At 43.9% G+C, this 19,971-nt stretch overlaps 1 long non-coding RNA gene across 6 annotated transcripts in view; it reads right to left on the bottom strand.

The window, feature by feature from the left end:
• LOC307181293 overlaps positions 1-19,971 on the bottom strand; it is a 359,275-nt gene that overhangs the window by 50,601 nt on the left and 288,703 nt on the right. The window contains exon 5 of one of the 6 annotated variants that reach the window (XR_013826347.1): positions 12,218-12,240. The exons of 4 other annotated variants lie outside the window; for them this stretch is intronic. This is a non-coding gene — a long non-coding RNA (uncharacterized lncRNA). Of the gene's footprint in view, positions 1-12,217; positions 12,241-15,353; positions 15,399-19,971 lie in introns of those variants that run through there. One more of the 6 variants, XR_013826348.1, reaches the window with a different exon arrangement.

The raw sequence follows: 19,971 nt of genomic DNA, 5'->3' as shown, positions 1-19,971 counted from the left end.
GTTCAGTGAGCAAATGAAGACCCTTTGAAGTCATATTGCATGGTACCCATTCCACGGGTTTCAACTACCCAGGTTTTAGGTATTCTTCCTTCAGCTAAAACATGCATGTGGAACCCAGAGTATGATCAACCATGTGATCGGGAGACGTGTTCAAATATGTCTCAGTTTTCGTACCCTGGTACTCGGGTGCAACATTCCAGATGCTTTACTAACACTCTCCCGACTTGGAGAGTCAGTCCCTTTAACCTCCTGTTTGGCCCAGTTTGCAATTTCTGCGGAAGATGAACAGGAATAGCGAGAACCAATGAGAGACTAGCTGGAGGTGTCTGGACGGGAAAATTTAACTCTCATTTCCCACCAGGAAGAGGAATTAACCAAAGGCTCAGCGTGCCGTGCCGGAACCAGATTAGGGCCTGAAGCCATCCTGCAGTGTTGCGGCCAGCTCACAAGAAAGCGAGTTGAAGAAAGGAGCTCAGGGGCACTGTAATTCACAAACCTGCAGAGTTATAAATGAGAGCTATCGTCCAAAAATAGACTGAAGTAAGGCTGCCAAGAGGACTTGAAAGCGGGGCAGAATTGCAGGAAACCGATTTCAGGAGGTAGACTGGAATTGCATTGAAAGCATAGGAAAAGAGGCAGAACGTCCACAATGATGCACTTGGCCAAAAAGGGCGTATGCATTTTTTCCTGAATATATTCAGGAAAAAACGCATACGCCCTTTTTGGCCAACCAAGCAAGCTTGCAAAGGAAATCTGCACTACAATGAAGTCTCACTTCCCCCCGGTCAAAAGGGCCATCTGAAAAAAGTGTAAAATCCAGAAAGGCAGGACAGGCCATGCAGAACTGGGAGCCTTGTTATGCTGATGGGCGGGATGTAAATTGCCAACAGACACTCGGGAGAAGTGTATGGTGTTTCCTGAAACATCGAAAAAACAAATCAACAGAACCTAGTGCACTTCCACTTATGGTCCTATAGCTTAGGGAAATTAAAATCTAAAAGACACAGCCACCCCAAAGTTTGGGACGCCTCTGTTTACAAGAACCTCGTTTACAGTACAAGTTCAACATCGCAGAAAATGAAAAATGGATAAAGAAGCTGTGGTATTTACTTACAAAGCAATAACACTCAGCAATGAAATCTATGTCATCAGGCCCTTAGCAGCACAATGAGTGGATTCAGGTATGATGATTCTAACTGAAATAAGTCACACAGAAAAAGAAACATCATAAGATATCAGTAATACACGGAATGTAAACTTGGCTACACAGGAACTGAATTACAGAACAGAACAGGGTCTCAAATTTAGAAAACCAACTTATGCTTGCTTAAGGGGAAAGGTGAGTTGGGGTGCTGCATAAAACCAGAGATTGAAATGAGCACAGATAAAGTTCCTTAAGCCAAATATGGAATAGACAAGAGCTACTCCTTGCTCAACGAAAAGGACTCAACACCGCATATTAAACGCCTAAGAATGTACCTGACTAGTAAGTATCTTAAAACCTATGGATTACTATGTCTCCGAGAGAGAATCAAGCATGTGTACAGGGGCATAAACGCAGCAGTGATAGGACTGGAGAGGTTCGTGAGCAAATGAAGACCCTTTGAAGTCATATTGCATGGTACCCATTCCACGGGTTTCAACTACCCAGGTTTAAGGTATTCTTCCTTCAGCTAAAACATGCATGTGGAACCTAGAGTATGATCAACCATGTGATCGGGAGACGTGTTCAAATATGTCTCAGTTTTCGTACCCTGGTACTCGGGTGCAACATTCCAGACGCTTACTAACACTCTCCCCACTTGGAGAGTCAGTCCCTTTAACCTCCTGTTTGGCCCAGTTTGCAATTTCTGCGGAAGATGAACAGGAATAGCGAGAATCAATGAGAGACTAGCTGGAGGTGTCTGGATGGGCAAATTTAACTCTCATTTCCCACCAGGAAGAGGAATTAACCAAAGGCTCAGCGTGCCGTGCCAGAACCAGATTAGGGCCTGAAGCCATCCTGCGGTGTTGCGGCCAGGTCACAAGAAAGCGAGTTGAAGAAAGGAGCTCAGGGGCACTGTAATTCACAAACCTGCAGAGTTATAAATGACAGCTATCGTCCAAAAATAGACTGAAGTAAGGCTGCCAAGAGGACTTGAAAGCGGGGCAGAATTGCAGGAAACCGATTTCAGGAGGTAGACTGGAATTGCATTGAAAGCATAGGAAAAGAGGCAGAACGTCCACAATGATGCACTTGGCCAAAAAGGGCGTATGCGTTTTTTCCTGAATATATTCAGGAAAAAACGCATACGCCCTTTTTGGCCAACCAAGCAAACTTGCAAAGGAAATCTGCACTACAATGAAGTCTCACTTCTCCCCGGTTAAAAGGGCCATCTGAAAAAAGTGTAAAATCCAGAAAGGCAGGACAGGCCATGGAGAACTGGGAGCCTTGTTATGCTGATGGGCGGGATGTAAATTGCCAACAGACACTCAGGAGAAGTGTATGGTGTTTCCTGAAACATCTAAAAAACAAAGCAACAGAGCCTAGGGCACTTCCACTTATGGTCCTATAGCTTAGGGAAATTAAAATAAAAAACACAGCCACCCCAAAGTTTGGGACGCCTCCGTTTACAAGAACCTCGTTTACCGTACAAGTTCAATATCACAGAAAGTGAAAAATGGATAAAGAACTTGTGGTACTTACGTACAATGCAGTATCACTCAGCAATGAAATCTATGTCATCAGGCCCGTAGCAGCATAATGATTGGATTCACGTACGATGATTCTAACTGAAATAAGTCACAAAGAAAAAGAAACATCATAAGATATCAGCAATACACGGAATGTAAACTTGGCTACACAGGAACTGCATTCCAAAACAGAACAGGGTCTCAAATTTAGAAAACCAACTTATGCTTGCTTAAGGGGAAAGGTGAGTTGGGGTGCTGCATAAAACCAGAGATTGAAATGAGCACAGATAAAGTTCCTTAAGCCAAATATGGAATAGACAAGAGCTACTCCTTGCTCAACGAAATGGACTCAACACCCCATATTAAACGCCTAAGAATGTACCTGACTAGTAAGTATCTTAAAACCTATGGATTGCTATGTCTCCGAAAGAGAATCAAGCATGTGTACAGGGGAATAAACGCAGCAGTGATAGGATTGGAGAGGTTCGGTGAGCAAATGAAGACCCTTTGAAGTCATATTGCATGGTACCCATTCCACGGGTTTCAACTACCCAGGTTTAAGGTATTTTTCCTTCAGCTAAAACATGCATGTGGAACCCAGAGTATGATCAACCATGTGATCGGGAGACGTGTTCAAATATGTCTCAGTTTTCGTACCCTGGTACTTGGGTGCAACATTCCAGACGCTTTACTAACACTCTCCCGACTTGGAGAGTCAGTCCCTTTAACCTCCTGTTTGGCCCAGTTTGCAATTTCTGCGGAAGATGAACAGGAATAGCGAGAACCAATGAGAGACTAGCTGGAGGTGTCTGGACGGGCAAATTTAACTCTCATTTCCCACCAGGAAGAGGAATTAACCAAAGGCTCTGCGTGCCGTGCCAGAACCAGATTAGGGCCTGAAGCCATCCTGCGGTGTTGCGGCCAGGTCACAAGAAAGCGGGTTGAAGAAAGGAGCTCAGGGGCACTGTAATTCACAAACCTGCAGAGTTATAAATGACAGCTTTCGTCCAAAAATAGACTGAAGTAAGGCTGCCAAGAGGACTTGAAAGCGGGGCAGCATTGCAGGAAACCGATTTCAGGAGGTAGACTGGAATTGCATTGAAAGCATAGGAAAAGAGGCAGAACGTCCACAATGATGCACTTGGCCAAAAAGGGCGTATGCGTTTTTTCCTGAATATATTCAGGAAAAAACGCATACGCCCTTTTTGGCAAACCAAGCAAACTTGCAAAGGAAATCTGCACTACAATGAAGTCTCACTTCCCCCCGGTCAAAAGGGCCATCTGAAAAAAGTGTAAAATCCAGAAAGGCAGGACAGGCCATGGACAACTGGGAGCCTTGTTATGCTGATGGGCGGGATGTAAATTGCCAACAGACACTCTGGAGAAGTGTATGGTGTTTCCTGAAACATCTAAAAAACAAAGCAACAGAGCCTAGGGCACTGCCACTTATGGTCCTATAGCTTAGGGAAATTAAAATCAAAAAGACACAGCCACCCCAAAGTTTCGAACGGCTCTGTTTACAAGAACCTCGTTTACAGTACAAGTTCAACATCGCAGAAAGTGAAAAATGGATAAAGAAGTTGTGGTATTTACTTACAAAGCAATATCACTCAGCAATGAAATCTGTGTCATCAGGCCCGTAGCAGCACAATGAGTGGATTCAGGTATGATGATTCTAACTGAAATAAGTCACACAGAAAAGAAACATCATAAGATATCAGTAATACACGAAATGTAAACTTGGCTACACAGGAACTGAATTACAGAACAGAACAGGGTCTCAAATTTAGAAAACCAACTTATGCTTGCTTAAGGGTAAAGGTGAGTTGGGGTGCTGCATAAAACCAGAGATTGAAATGAGCACAGATAAAGTTCCTTAAGTCAAATATGGAATAGACAAGAGCTACTCCTTGCTCAACGAAATGGACTCAACACCGCATATTAAACGCCTAAGAATGTACCTGACTAGTAAGTATCTTAAAACCTATGGATTGCTATGTCTCCGACAGAGAATCAAACATGTGTACAGGGGCATAAACGCAGCAGTGATAGGATTGGAGAGGTTCGGTGAGCAAATGAAGACCCTTTGAAGTCATATTGCATGGTACCCATTCCACGGGTTTCAACTACCCAGGTTTAAGGTATTCTTCCTTCAGCTAAAACATGCATGTGGAACCCAAGTATGATCAACCATGTGAACGGGAGACGTGTTCAAATATGTCTCAGTTTTCCTCCCCTGGTACTCGGGTGCAACATTCCAGACGCTTTACTAACACTCTCCCCACTTGGAGAGTCAGCGCCTTTAACCTCCTGTTTGGCCCAGTTTGCAATTTCTGCGGAAGATGAACAAAAATAGCGAGAACCAATGAGAGACTAGCTGGAGGTGTCTGGACGGGCAAATTTAACTCTCATTTCCCACCAGGAAGAGGAATTAACCAAAGGCTCAGCGTGCCGTGCCGGAACCAGATTAGGGCCTGAAGCCATCCTGCGGTGTTGCGGCCAGGTCACAAGAAAGCAAGTTGAAGAAAGGAGCTCAGGGGCACTGTAATTCACAAACCTGCAGACTTATAAATGACAGCTATCGTCCAAAAATAGACTGAAGTAAGACTGCCAAGAGGACTTGAAAGCGGGGCAGAATTGCAGGAAACCAATTTCTGGAGGTAGACTGGAATTGCATTGAAAGCATAGGAAAAGAGGCAGAACGTCCACAATGATGCACTTGGCCAAAAAGGGCGTATGCGTTTTTTCCTGAATATATTCAGGAAAAAACGCATACGCCCTTTTTGGCCAACCAAGCAAGCTTGCAAAGGAAATCTGCACTACAATGAAGTCTCACTTCCCCCCGGTCAAAAGGGCCATCTGAAAAAAGTGTAAAATCCAGAAAGGCAGGACAGGCCATGGAGAACTGGGAGCCTTGTTATGCTGATGGGCGGGATGTAAATTGCCAACAACCACTCGGGAGAAATGTATGGTGTTTCCTGAAACATGTAAAAAACAAAGCAACAGATCCTAGGGCACTTCCACTTATGGTCCTATAGCTTAGGGAAATTAAAATCAAAAAGACACAGCCACCCCAAAGTTTGGAACGGCTCTGTTTACAAGAACCTCGTTTACAGTACAAGTTCAACATCGCAGAAAGTGAAAAATGGATAAAGAAGTTGTGGTATTTACTTACAATGCAGTATCACTCAGCAATGAAATCTATGTCATCAGGCCCGTAGCAGCATAATGAGTGGATTCAGGTACGATGATTCTAACTGAAATAAGTCACACAGAAAAAGAAACATCATAAGATATCAGTAATACACGGAATGTAAACTTGGCTACACAGGAACTGAATTACAGAACAGAACAGGGTCTCAAATTTAGAAAACCAACTTATGCTTGCTTAAGGGTAAAGTGAGTTGGGGTGCTGCATAAAACCAGAGATTGAAATGAGCACAGATAAAGTTCCTTAAGCCAAATATGGAATAGACAAGAGCTACTCCTTGCTCAACGAAATGGACTCAACACCGCATATTAAACGCCTAAGAATGTACCTGACTAGTAAGTATCTTAAAACCTATGGATTGCTATGTCTCCGAAAGAGAATCAAGCACGTGTACAGGGGCATAAACGCAGCAGTGATAGGATTGGAGAGGTTCGGTGAGCAAATGAAGACCCTTTGAAGTCATATTGCATGGTACCCATTCCACGGGTTTCAACTACCCAGGTTTAAGGTATTCTTCCTTCAGCTAAAACATGCATGTGGAACCTAGAGTATGATCAACCATGTGATCGGGAGACGTGTTCAAATATGTCTCAGTTTTCCTCCCCTGGTACTCGGGTGCAACATTCCAGATGCTTTACTAACACTCTCCCGACTTGGAGAGTCAGTCCCTTTAACCTCCTGTTTGGCCCAGTTTGCAATTTCTGCGGAAGATGAACAGGAATAGCGAGAAACAATGAGAGGCTAGCTGGAGGTGTCTGGACGGGCAAATTTAACTCTCATTTCCCACCAGGAAGAGGAATTAACCAAAGGCTCAGCGTGCCGTGCCGGAACCAGATTAGGGCCTGAAGCCATCCTGCGGTGTTGCGGCCAGCTCAAAGAAAGCGAGTTGAAGAAAGGAGCTCAGGGGCACTGTAATTCACAAACCTGCAGAGTTATAAATGACAGCTATCGTCCAAAAATAGACTGAAGTAAGGCTGCCAAGAGGACTTGAAAGCGGGGCAGCATTGCAGGAAACCGATTTCAGGAGGTAGACTGGAATTGCATTGAAAGCATAGGAAAAGAGGCAGAACGTCCACAATGATGCACTTGGCCAAAAAGGGTGTATGCGTTTTTTCCTGAATATATTCAGGAAAAAACGCATACGCCCTTTTTGGCCAACCAAGCAAGCTTGCAAAGGAAATCTGCACTACAATGAAGTCTCACTTCCCCCCGGTCAAAAGGGCCATCTGAAAAAAGTGTAAAATCCAGAAAGGCAGGACAGGCCATGGAGAACTGGGAGCCTTGTTATGCTGATGGGCGGGATGTAAATTGCCAACAGACACTCGGGAGAAGTGTATGGTGTTTCCTGAAACATCGAAAAAACAAATCAACAGAGCCTAGTGCACTTCAACTTATGGTCCTATAGCTTAGGGAAATTAAAATCAAAATGACACAGCCACCCCAAAGTTTGGGACGCCTCTGTTTACAAGAACCTCGTTTACAGTACAAGTTCAACATCGCAGAAAATGAAAAATGGATAAAGAAGCTGTGGTATTTACTTACAAAGCAATAACACTCAGCAATGAAATCTATGTCATCAGGCCCGTAGCAGCACAATGAGTGGATTCAGGTATGATGATTCTAACTGAAATAAGTCACACAGAAAAAGAAACATCATAAGATATCAGTAATACACGGAATGTAAACTTGGCTACACAGGAACTGAATTACAGAACAGAACAGGGTCTCAAATTTAGAAAACCAACTTATGCTTGCTTAAGGGTAAAGGTGAGTTGGGGTGCTGCATAAAACCAGAGATTGAAATGAGCACAGATAAAGTTCCTTAAGCCAAATATGGAATAGACAAGAGCTACTCCTTGCTCAACGAAATGGACTCAACACCGCATATTAAACGCCTAAGAATGTACCTGACTAGTATGTATCTTAAAACCTATGGATTGCTATGTCTCCGAAAGAGAATCAAGCATGTGTACAGGGGCATAAACGCAGCAGTGATAGGACTGGAGAGGTTCGTGAGCAAATGAAGACCCTTTGAAGTCATATTGCATGGTACCCATTCCACGGGTTTCAACTACCCAGGTTTAAGGTATTCTTCCTTCAGCTAAAACATGCATGTGGAACCTAGAGTATGATCAACCATGTGATCGGGAGACGTGTTCAAATATGTCTCAGTTTTCGTACCCTGGTACTCGGGTGCAACATTCCAGACGCTTACTAACACTCTCCCCACTTGGAGAGTCAGTCCCTTTAACCTCCTGTTTGGCCCAGTTTGCAATTTCTGCGGAAGATGAACAGGAATAGCGAGAATCAATGAGAGACTAGCTGGAGGTGTCTGGATGGGCAAATTTAACTCTCATTTCCCACCAGGAAGAGGAATTAACCAAAGGCTCAGCGTGCCGTGTCAGAACCAGATTAGGGCCTGAAGCCATCCTGCGGTGTTGCGGCCAGGTCACAAGAAAGCGAGTTGAAGAAAGGAGCTCAGGGGCACTGTAATTCACAAACCTGCAGAGTTATAAATGACAGCTATCGTCCAAAAATAGACTGAAGTAAGGCTGCCAAGAGGACTTGAAAGCGGGGCAGAATTGCAGGAAACCGATTTCAGGAGGCAGACTGGAATTGCATTGAAAGCATAGGAAAAGAGGCAGAACGTCCACAATGATGCACTTGGCCAAAAAGTGCGTATGCGTTTTTTCCTGAATATATTCAGGAAAAAACGCATACGCCCTTTTTGGCCAACCAAGCAAACTTGCAAAGGAAATCTGCACTACAATGAAGTCTCACTTCTCCCCGGTTAAAAGGGCCATCTGAAAAAAGTGTAAAATCCAGAAAGGCAGGACAGGCCATGGAGAACTGGGAGCCTTGTTATGCTGATGGGCGGGATGTAAATTGCCAACAGACACTAAGGAGAAGTGTATGGTGTTTCCTGAAACATCTAAAAAACAAAGCAACAGAGCCTAGGGCACTTCCACTTATGGGCCTATAGCTTAGGGAAATTAAAATCAAAAACACAGCCACCCCAAAGTTTGGGACGCTTCCGTTTACAAGAACCTCGTTTACCGTACAAGTTCAATATCACAGAAAGTGAAAAATGGATAAAGAACTTGTGGTACTTACGTACAATGCAGTATCACTCAGCAATGAAATCTATGTCATCATGCCCGTAGCAGCATAATGATTGGATTCAGGTACGATGATTCTAACTGAAATAAGTCACACAGAAAAAGAAACATCATAAGATATCAGTAATACACGGAATGTAAACTTGGCTACACAGGAACTGCATTCCAAAACAGAACAGGGTCTCAAATTTAGAAAACCAACTTATGCTTGCTTAAGGGGAAAGGTGAGTTGGGGTGCTGCATAAAACCAGAGATTGAAATGAGCACAGATAAAGTTCCTTAAGCCAAATATGGAATAGACAAGAGCTACTCCTTGCTCAACGAAACGGACTCAACACCCCATATTAAACGCCTAAGAATGTACCTGACTAGTAAGTATCTTAAAACCTATGGATTGCTATGTCTCCGAAAGAGAATCAAGCATGTGTACAGGGGCATAAACGCAGCAGTGATAGGATTGGAGAGGTTCGGTGAGCAAATGAAGACCCTTTGAAGTCATATTGCATGGTACCCATTCCACGGGTTTCAACTACCCAGGTTTAAGGTATTCTTCCTTCAGCTAAAACATGCATGTGGAACCCAGAGTATGATCAACCATGTGATCGGGAGACGTGTTCAAATATGTCTCAGTTTTCGTACCCTGGTACTCGGGTGCAACATTCCAGACGCTTTACTAACACTCTCCCGACTTGGAGAGTCAGTCCCTTTAACCTCCTGTTTGGCCCAGTTTGCAATTTCTGCGGAAGATGAACAGGAATAGCGAGAACCAATGAGAGGCTACCTGGAGGTGTCTGGACGGGCAAATTTAACTCTCATTTCCCACCAGGAAGAGGAATTAACCAAAGGCTCAGCGTGCCGTGCCGGAACCAGATTAGGGCCTGAAGCCATCCTGCAGTGTTGCGGCCAGCTCACAAGAAAGCGAGTTGAAGAAAGGAGCTCAGGGGCACTGTAATTCACAAACCTGCAGAGTTATAAATGAGAGCTATCGTCCAAAAATAGACTGAGGTAAGGCTGCCAAGAGGACTTGAAAGCGGGGCAGCATTGCAGGAAACCGATTTCAGGAGGTAGACTGGAATTGCATTGAAAGCATAGGAAAAGAGGCAGAACGTCCACAATGATGCACTTGGCCAAAAAGGGCGTATGCGTTTTTTCCTGAATATATTCAGGAAAAAACGCATACGCCCTTTTTGGCCAACCAAGCAAGCTTGCAAAGGAAATCTGCACTACAATGAAGTCTCACTTCCCCCCGGTCAAAAGGGCCATCTGAAAAAAGTGTAAAATCCAGAAAGGCAGGACAGGCCATGGAGAACTGGGAGCCTTGTTATGCTGATGGGCGGGATGTAAATTGCCAACAGACACTCGGGAGAAGTGTATGGTGTTTCCTGAAACATCGAAAAAACAAATCAACAGAGCCTAGTGCACTTCAACTTATGGTCCTATAGCTTAGGGAAATTAAAATCAAAAAGACACAGCCACCCCAAAGTTTGGGACGCCTCTGTTTACAAGAACCTCGTTTACAGTACAAGTTCAACATCGCAGAAAATGAAAAATGGATAAAGAAGATGTGGTATTTACTTACAAAGCAATAACACTCAGCAATGAAATCTATGTCATCAGGCCCTTAGCAGCACAATGAGTGGATTCAGGTATGATGATTCTAACTGAAATAAGTCACACAGAAAAAGAAACATCATAAGATATCAGTAATACACGGAATGTAAACTTGGCTACACAGGAACTGAATTACAGAACAGAACAGGGTCTCAAATTTCGAAAACCAACTTATGCTTGCTTAAGGGGAAAGGTGAGTTGGGGTGCTGCATAAAACCAGAGATTGAAATGAGCACAGATAAAGTTCCTTAAGCCAAATATGGAATAGACAAGAGCTACTCCTTGCTCAACGAAATGGACTCAACACCGCATATTAAACGCCTAAGAATGTACCTGACTAGTAAGTATCTTAAAACCTATGGATTGCTATGTCTCCGAAAGAGAATCAAGCATGTGTACAGGGGCATAAACGCAGCAGTGATAGGACTGGAGAGGTTCGTGAGCAAATGAAGACCCTTTGAAGTCATATTGCATGGTACCCATTCCACGGGTTTCAACTACCCAGGTTTAAGGTATTCTTCCTTCAGCTAAAACATGCATGTGGAACCTAGAGTATGATCAACCATGTGATCGGGAGACGTGTTCAAATATGTCTCAGTTTTCGTACCCTGGTACTCGGGTGCAACATTCCAGACGCTTACTAACACTCTCCCCACTTGGAGAGTCAGTCCCTTTAACCTCCTGTTTGGCCCAGTTTGCAATTTCTGCGGAAGATGAACAGGAATAGCGAGAATCAATGAGAGACTAGCTGGAGGTGTCTGGATGGGCAAATTTAACTCTCATTTCCCACCAGGAAGAGGAATTAACCAAAGGCTCAGCGTGCCGTGTCAGAACCAGATTAGGGCCTGAAGCCATCCTGCGGTGTTGCGGCCAGGTCACAAGAAAGCGAGTTGAAGAAAGGAGCTCAGGGGCACTGTAATTCACAAACCTGCAGAGTTATAAATGACAGCTATCGTCCAAAAATAGACTGAAGTAAGGCTGCCAAGAGGACTTGAAAGCGGGGCAGAATTGCAGGAAACCGATTTCAGGAGGTAGACTGGAATTGCATTGAAAGCATAGGAAAAGAGGCAGAACGTCCACAATGATGCACTTGGCCAAAAAGTGCGTATGCGTTTTTTCCTGAATATATTCAGGAAAAAACGCATACGCCCTTTTTGGCCAACCAAGCAAACTTGCAAAGGAAATCTGCACTACAATGAAGTCTCACTTCTCCCCGGTTAAAAGGGCCATCTGAAAAAAGTGTAAAATCCAGAAAGGCAGGACAGGCCATGGAGAACTGGGAGCCTTGTTATGCTGATGGGCGGGATGTAAATTGCCAACAGACACTAAGGAGAAGTGTATGGTGTTTCCTGAAACATCTAAAAAACAAAGCAACAGAGCCTAGGGCACTTCCACTTATGGTCCTATAGCTTAGGGAAATTAAAATCAAAAACACAGCCACCCCAAAGTTTGGGACGCTTCCGTTTGCAAGAACCTCGTTTACCGTACAAGTTCAATATCACAGAAAGTGAAAAATGGATAAAGAACTTGTGGTACTTACGTACAATGCAGTATCACTCAGCAATGAAATCTATGTCATCATGCCCGTAGCAGCATAATGATTGGATTCAGGTACGATGATTCTAACTGAAATAAGTCACACAGAAAAAGAAACATCATAAGATATCAGTAATACACGGAATGTAAACTTGGCTACACAGGAACTGCATTCCAAAACAGAACAGGGTCTCAAATTTAGAAAACCAACTTATGCTTGCTTAAGGGGAAAGGTGAGTTGGGGTGCTGCATAAAACCAGAGATTGAAATGAGCACAGATAAAGTTCCTTAAGCCAAATATGGAATAGACAAGAGCTACTCCTTGCTCAACGAAACGGACTCAACACCCCATATTAAACGCCTAAGAATGTACCTGACTAGTAAGTATCTTAAAACCTATGGATTGCTATGTCTCCGAAAGAGAATCAAGCATGTGTACAGGGGCATAAACGCAGCAGTGATAGGATTGGAGAGGTTCGGTGAGCAAATGAAGACCCTTTGAAGTCATATTGCATGGTACCCATTCCACGGGTTTCAACTACCCAGGTTTAAGGTATTCTTCCTTCAGCTAAAACATGCATGTGGAACCCAGAGTATGATCAACCATGTGATCGGGAGACGTGTTCAAATATGTCTCAGTTTTCGTACCCTGGTACTCGGGTGCAACATTCCAGACGCTTTACTAACACTCTCCCGACTTGGAGAGTCAGTCCCTTTAACCTCCTGTTTGGCCCAGTTTGCAATTTCTGCGGAAGATGAACAGGAATAGCGAGAACCAATGAGAGACTAGCTGGAGGTTTCTGGACGGGCAAATTTAACTCTCATTTCCCACCAGGAAGAGGAATTAACCAAAGGCTCAGCGTGCCATGCCAGAACCAGATTAGGGCCTGAAGCCATCCTGCGGTGTTGCGGCCAGCTCACAAGAAAGCGAGTTGAAGAAAGGAGCTCAGGGGCACTGTAATTCACAAACCTGCAGAGTTATAAATGACAGCTATCGTCCAAAAATAGACTTAAGTAAGGCTGCCAAGAGGACTTGAAAGCGGGGCAGCATTGCAGGAAACCAATTTCAGGAGGTAGACTGGAATTGCATTGAAAGCATAGGAAAAGAGGCAGAACGTCCACAATGATGCACTTGGCCAAAAAGGATGTATGCGTTTTTTCCTGAATATATTCAGGAAAAAACGCATACGCCCTTTTTGGCCAACCAAGCAAGCTTGCAAAGGAAATCTGCACTACAATGAAGTCTCACTTCCCCCCGGTCAAAAGGGTCATCTGAAAAAAGTGTAAAATCCAGAAAGGCAGGACAGGCCATGGAGAACTGGGAGCCTTGTTATGCTGATGGGCGGGATGTAAATTGCCAACAACCACTGGGGAGAAGTGTATGGTGTTTCCTGAAACATCTAAAAAACAAAGCAACAGAGCCTAGGGCACTTCCACTTATGGTCCTATAGCTTAGGGAATTTAAAATCAAAAAGACACAGCCACCCCAAAGTTTGGAACGGCTCTCTTTAGAAGAACCTCGTTTACAGTACAAGTTCAACATCGCAGAAAGTGAAAAATGGATAAAGAAGTTGTGGTATTTGCTTACAAAGCAATATCACTCAGCAATGAAATCTGTGTCATCAGGCCCTTAGCAGCACAATGAGTGGATTCAGGTATGATGATTCTAACTGAAATAAGTCACACAGAAAAGGAAACATCATAAGATATCACTAATACACGGAATGTAAACTTGGCTACACAGAAACTGAATTACAGAACAGAACATGGTCTCAAATTTAGAAAACCAACTTATGCTTGCTTAAGGGGGAAGGTGAGTTGGGGTGCTGCATAAAACCAGAGATTGAAATGAGCACAGATAAAGTTCCTTAAGTCAAATATGGAATAGACAAGAGCTACTCCTTGCTCAACGAAATGGACTCAACACCGCATATTAAACGCCTAAGAATGTACCTGACTAGTAAGTATCTTAAAACCTATGGATTGCTATGTCTCCGAAAGAGAATCAAGCATGTGTACAGGGGCATAAACGCAGCAGTGATAGGACTGGAGAGGTTCGTGAGCAAATGAAGACCCTTTGAAGTCATATTGCATGGTACCCATTCCACGGGTTTCAACTACCCAGGTTTAAGGTATTCTTCCTTCAGCTAAAACATGCATGTGGAACCTAGAGTATGATCAACCATGTGATCGGGAGACGTGTTCAAATATGTCTCAGTTTTCGTACCCTGGTACTCGGGTGCAACATTCCAGACGCTTACTAACACTCTCCCCACTTGGAGAGTCAGTCCCTTTAACCTCCTGTTTGGCCCAGTTTGCAATTTCTGCGGAAGATGAACAGGAATAGCGAGAACCAATGAGAGACTAGCTGGAGGTGTCTGGACGGGCAAATTTAACTCTCATTTCCCACCAGGAAGAGGAAATAACCAGAGGCTCAGCGTGCCGTGCCGGAACCAGATTAGGGCCTGAAGCCATCCTGCAGTGTTGCGGCCAGCTCAAAAGAAAGCGAGTTGAAGAAAGGAGCTCAGGGGCACTGTAATTCACAAACCTGCAGAGTTATAAATGACAGCTATCGTCCAAAAATAGACTGAAGTAAGGCTGCCAAGAGGACTTGAAAGCGGGGCAGAATTGCAGGAAACCGATTTCAGGAGGTAGACTGGAATTGCATTGAAAGCATAGGAAAAGAGGCAGAACGTCCACAATGATGCACTTGGCCAAAAAGGGCGTATGCGTTTTTTCCTGAATATATTCAGGAAAAAACGCATACGCCGTTTTTGGCCAACCAAGCAAGCTTGCAAAGGAAATCTGCACTACAATGAAGTCTCACTTCCCCCCGGTCAAAAGGGCCATCTGAAAAAAGTGTAAAATCCAGAAAGGCAGGACAGGCCATGGAGAACTGGGAGCCTTGTTATGCTGATGGGCGGGATGTAAATTGCCAACAACCACTCGGGAGAAGTGTATGGTGTTTCCTGAAACATCTAAAAAACAAAGCAACAGAACCTACGGCACTTCCACTTATGGTCCTATAGCTTAGGGAAATTAAAATCAAAAAGACACAGCCACCCCAAAGTTTGGAACGGCTCTGTTTACAAGAACCTCGTTTACAGTACAAGTTCAACATCGCAGAAAGTGAAAAATGGATAAAGAAGTTGTGGTATTTACTTACAAAGCAATATCACTCAGCAATGAAATCTGTGTCATCAGGCCCTTAGCAGCACAATGAGTGGATTCAGGTACGATGATTCTAACTGAAATAAGTCACACAGAAAAAGAAACATCATAAGATATCAGTAATACACGGAATGGAAACTTGGCTACACAGGAACTGAATTACAGAACAGAACAGGGTCTCAAATTTAGAAAACCAACTTATGCTTGCTTAAGGGTAAAGGTGAGTTGGGGTGCTGCATAAAACCAGAGATTGAAATGAGCACAGATAAAGTTCCTTAAGCCAAATATGGAATAGACAAGAGCTACTCCTTGCTCAACGAAATGGACTCCACACCCCATATTAAACGCCTAAGAATGTACCTGACTAGTAAGTATCTTAAAACCTATGGATTGCTATGTCTCCGAAAGAGAATCAAGCATGTGTACAGGGGCATAAACGCAGCAGTGATAGGATTGGAGAGGTTCGGTGAGCAAATGAAGACCCTTTGAAGTCATATTGCATGGTACCCATTCCACGGGTTTCAACTACCAGGTTTAAGGTATTCTTCCTTCAGCTAAAACATGCATGTGGAACCTAGAGTATGATCAACCATGTGATCAGGAGACGTGTTCAAATATGTCCCAGTTTTCGTACCCTGGTACTCGGGTGCAACATTCCAGACGCTTTACTAACACTCTCCCGACTTGGAGAGTCAGTCCCTTTAACCTCCTGTTTGGCCCAGTTTGCAATTTCTGCTGAAGATGAACAGGAATAGCGAGAACCAATGAGAGGCTAGCTGGAGGTGTCTGGACGGGCAAATTTAACTCTCATTTCCCACCAGGAAGAGGAATTAACCAAAGGCTCAGCATGCCGGGCCGGAACCAGATTAGGGCCTGAAACCATCTTGCGGTGTAGCGGCCAGGTCACAAGAAAGCGAGTTGAAGAAAGGAGCTGAGGGGCACTGTAATTCACAAAGCTGCAGAGTTATAAATGACAGCTATCGTCCAAAAATAGACTGAAGTAAGGCTGCCAAGAGGACTTGAAAGCGGGGCAGAATTGCAGGAAACCGATTTCAGGAGGTAGACTGGAATTGCATTGAAAGCATAGGAAAAAAGGCAGAACGTCCACAATGATGCACTTGGCCAAAAAGGGCGTATGCGTTTTTTCCTGAATATATTCAGGAAAAAACGCATACGCCCTTTTTGGCCAACCAAGCAAGCTTGCAAAGGAAATCTGCACTACAATGAAGTCTCACTTCCCCCCGGTCAAAAGGGCCATCTGAAAAAAGTGTAAAATCCAGAAAGGCAGGACAGGCCATTGAGAACTGGGAGCCTTGTTATGCTGATGGGTGGGATGTAAATTGCCAACAGACTCGGGAGAAGTGTATGGTGTTTCCTGAAACATCTAAAAAACAAAGCAACAGAGCCTAGGGCACTTCCACTTATGGTCCTATAGCTTAGGGAATTTAAAATCAAAAAGACACAGCCACCCCAAAGTTTGGAACGGCTCTCTTTAGAAGAACCTCGTTTACAGTACAAGTTCAACATCGCAGAAAGTGAAAAATGGATAAAGAAGTTGTGGTATTTGCTTACAAAGCAATATCACTCAGCAATGAAATCTGTGTCATCAGGCCCTTAGCAGCACAATGAGTGGATTCAGGTATGATGATTCTAACTGAAATAAGTCACACAGAAAAAGAAACATCATAAGATATCACTAATACACGGAATGTAAACTTGGCTACACAGAAACTGAATTACAGAACAGAACATGGTCTCAAATTTAGAAAACCAACTTATGCTTGCTTAAGGGGGAAGGTGAGTTGGGGTGCTGCATAAAACCAGAGATTGAAATGAGCACAGATAAAGTTCCTTAAGCCAAATATGGAATAGACAAGAGCTACTCCTTGCTCAACAAAATGGACTCAACACCGCATATTAAACGCCTAAGAATGTACCTGACTAGTAAGTATCTTAAAACCTATGGATTGCTATGTCTCCGAAAGAGAATCAAGCATGTGTACAGGGGCATAAACGCAGCAGTGATAGGATTGGAGAGGTTCGGTGAGCAAATGAAGACCCTTTGAAGTCATATTGCATGGTACCCATTCCACGGGTTTCACCTACCCAGGTTTAAGGTATTCTTCCTTCAGCTAAAACATGCATGTGGAACCTAGAGTATGATCAACCATGTGATCGGGAGACGTGTTCAAATATGTCTCAGTTTTCGTACCCTGGTACTCGGGTGCAACATTCCAGACGCTTTACTAACACTCTCCCGACTTGGAGAGTCAGTCCCTTTAACCTCCTGTTTGGCCCAGTTTGCAATTTCTGCGGAAGATGAACAGGAATAGCGAGAACCAATGAGAGACTAGCTGGAGGTGTCTGAACGGGCAAATTTAACACTCATTTCCCACCAGGAAGAGGAATTAACCAAAGGCTCAGCGTGTCGTGCCGGAACCAGATTAGGGCCTGAAGCCATCCTGCGGTGTTGCGGCCAGGTCACAAGAAAGCGAGTTGAAGAAAGGAGCTCAGGGGCACTGTAATTCACAAACCTGCAGAGTTATAAATGACAGCTATCGTCCAAAAATAGACTGAAGTAAGGCTGCCAAGAGGACTTAAAAGAGGGGCAGAATTGCAGGAAACCGATTTCAGGAGGTAGACTGGAATTGCATTGAAAGCATAGGAAAAGAGGCAGAACGTCCACAATGATGCACTTGGCCAAAAAGGGCGTATGCGTTTTTTCCTGAATATATTCAGGAAAAAACGCATACGCACTTTTTGGCCAACCAAGCAAACTTGCAAAGGAAATCTGCACTACAATGAAGTCTCACTTCCCCCCGGTCAAAAGGGCCATCTGAAAAAAGTGTAAAATCCAGAAAGGCAGGACAGGCCATGGAGAACTGGGAGCCTTGTTATGCTGATGGGCGGGATGTAAATTGCCAACAGACACTTGGGAGAAGTGTATGGTGTTTCCTGAAACATCTAAAAAACAAAGCAACAGAGCCTAGGGCACTTCCACTTATGGTCCTATAGCTTAGGGAAATTAAAATCAAAAAGACACAGCCACCCCAAAGTTTGGGACGCCTCTGTTTACAAGAACCTCGTTTACCGTACAAGTTCAATATCACAGAAAGTGAAAAATGGATAAAGAACTTGTGGTACTTACGTACAATGCAGTATCACTCAGCAATGAAATCTATGTCATCAGGCCCGTAGCAGCATAATGAGTGGATTCAGGTACGATGATTCTAACTGAAATAAGTCACACAGAAAAAGAAACATCATAAGATATCAGTAATACACGGAATGTAAACTTGGCTACAGAGGAACTGAATTACAGAACAGAACAGGGTCTCAAATTTAGAAAACCAACTTATGCTTGCTTAAGGGGAAAGGTGAGTTGGGGTGCTGCATAAAACCAGAGATTGAAATGAGCACAGATAAAGTTCCTTAAGCCAAATATGGAATAGTCAAGAGCTACTCCTTGCTCAACGAAATGGACTCAACACCGCATATTAAACGCCTAAGAATGTACTTGACTAGTAAGTATCTTAAAACCTATAGATTGCTATGTCTCCGAAAGAGAATCAAGCATGTGTACAGGGGCATAAACGCAGCAGTGATAGGATTGGAGAGGTTCGGTGAGCAAATGAAGACCCTTTGAAGTCATATTGCATGGTACCCATTCCACGGGTTTCAACTACCCAGGTTTTAGGTATTCTTCCTTCAGCTAAAACATGCATGTGGAACCTAGAGTATGATCAACCATGTGATCAGGAGACGTGTTCAAATATGTCCCAGTTTTCGTACCCTGGTACTCGGGTGCAACATTCCAGACGCTTTACTAACACTCTCCCGACTTGGAGAGTCAGTCCCTTTAACCTCCTGTTTGGCCCAGTTTGCAATTTCTGCGGAAGATGAACAGGAATAGCGAGAACCAATGAGAGGCTAGCTGGAGGTGTCTGGACGGGCAAATTTAACTCTCATTTCCCACCAGGAAGAGGAATTAACCAAAGGCTCAGCATGCCGGGCCGGAACCAGATTAGGGCCTGAAACCATCTTGCGGTGTTGCGGCCAGGTCAAAAGAAAGCGAGTTGAAGAAAGGAGCTGAGGGGCACTGTAATTCACAAAGCTGCAGAGTTATAAATGACAGCTATCGTCCAAAAATAGACTGAAGTAAGGCTGCCAAGAGGACTTGAAAGCGGGGCAGAATTGCAGGAAACCGATTTCAGGAGGTAGACTGGAATTGCATTGAAAGCATAGGAAAAAAGGCAGAACGTCCACAATGATGCACTTGGCCAAAAAGGGCGTATGCGTTTTTTCCTGAATATATTCAGGAAAAAACGCATACGCCCTTTTTGGCCAACCAAGCAAGCTTGCAAAGGAAATCTGCACTACAATGAAGTCTCACTTCCCCCCGGTCAAAAGGGCCATCTGAAAAAAGTGTAAAATCCAGAAAGGCAGGACAGGCCATGGAGAACTGGGAGCCTTGTTATGCTGATGGGCGGGATGTAAATTGCCAACAGACACTTGGGAGAAGTGTATGGTGTTTCCTGAAACATCTAAAAAACAAAGCAACAGAGCCTAGGGCACTTCCACTTATGGTCCTATAGCTTAGGGAAATTAAAATCAAAAAGACACAGCCACCCCAAAGTTTGGAACCGCTCT

This window comes from Stenella coeruleoalba (assembly GCF_951394435.1).
Source record: "Stenella coeruleoalba genome assembly, contig: scaffold_34, whole genome shotgun sequence".
NCBI classification, from domain to species: domain Eukaryota; kingdom Metazoa; phylum Chordata; class Mammalia; order Artiodactyla; family Delphinidae; genus Stenella; species Stenella coeruleoalba.
The sequence above is the reverse complement of the archived record's forward strand: the minus strand, read 5'-3'. Positions and strand labels throughout refer to the sequence as shown.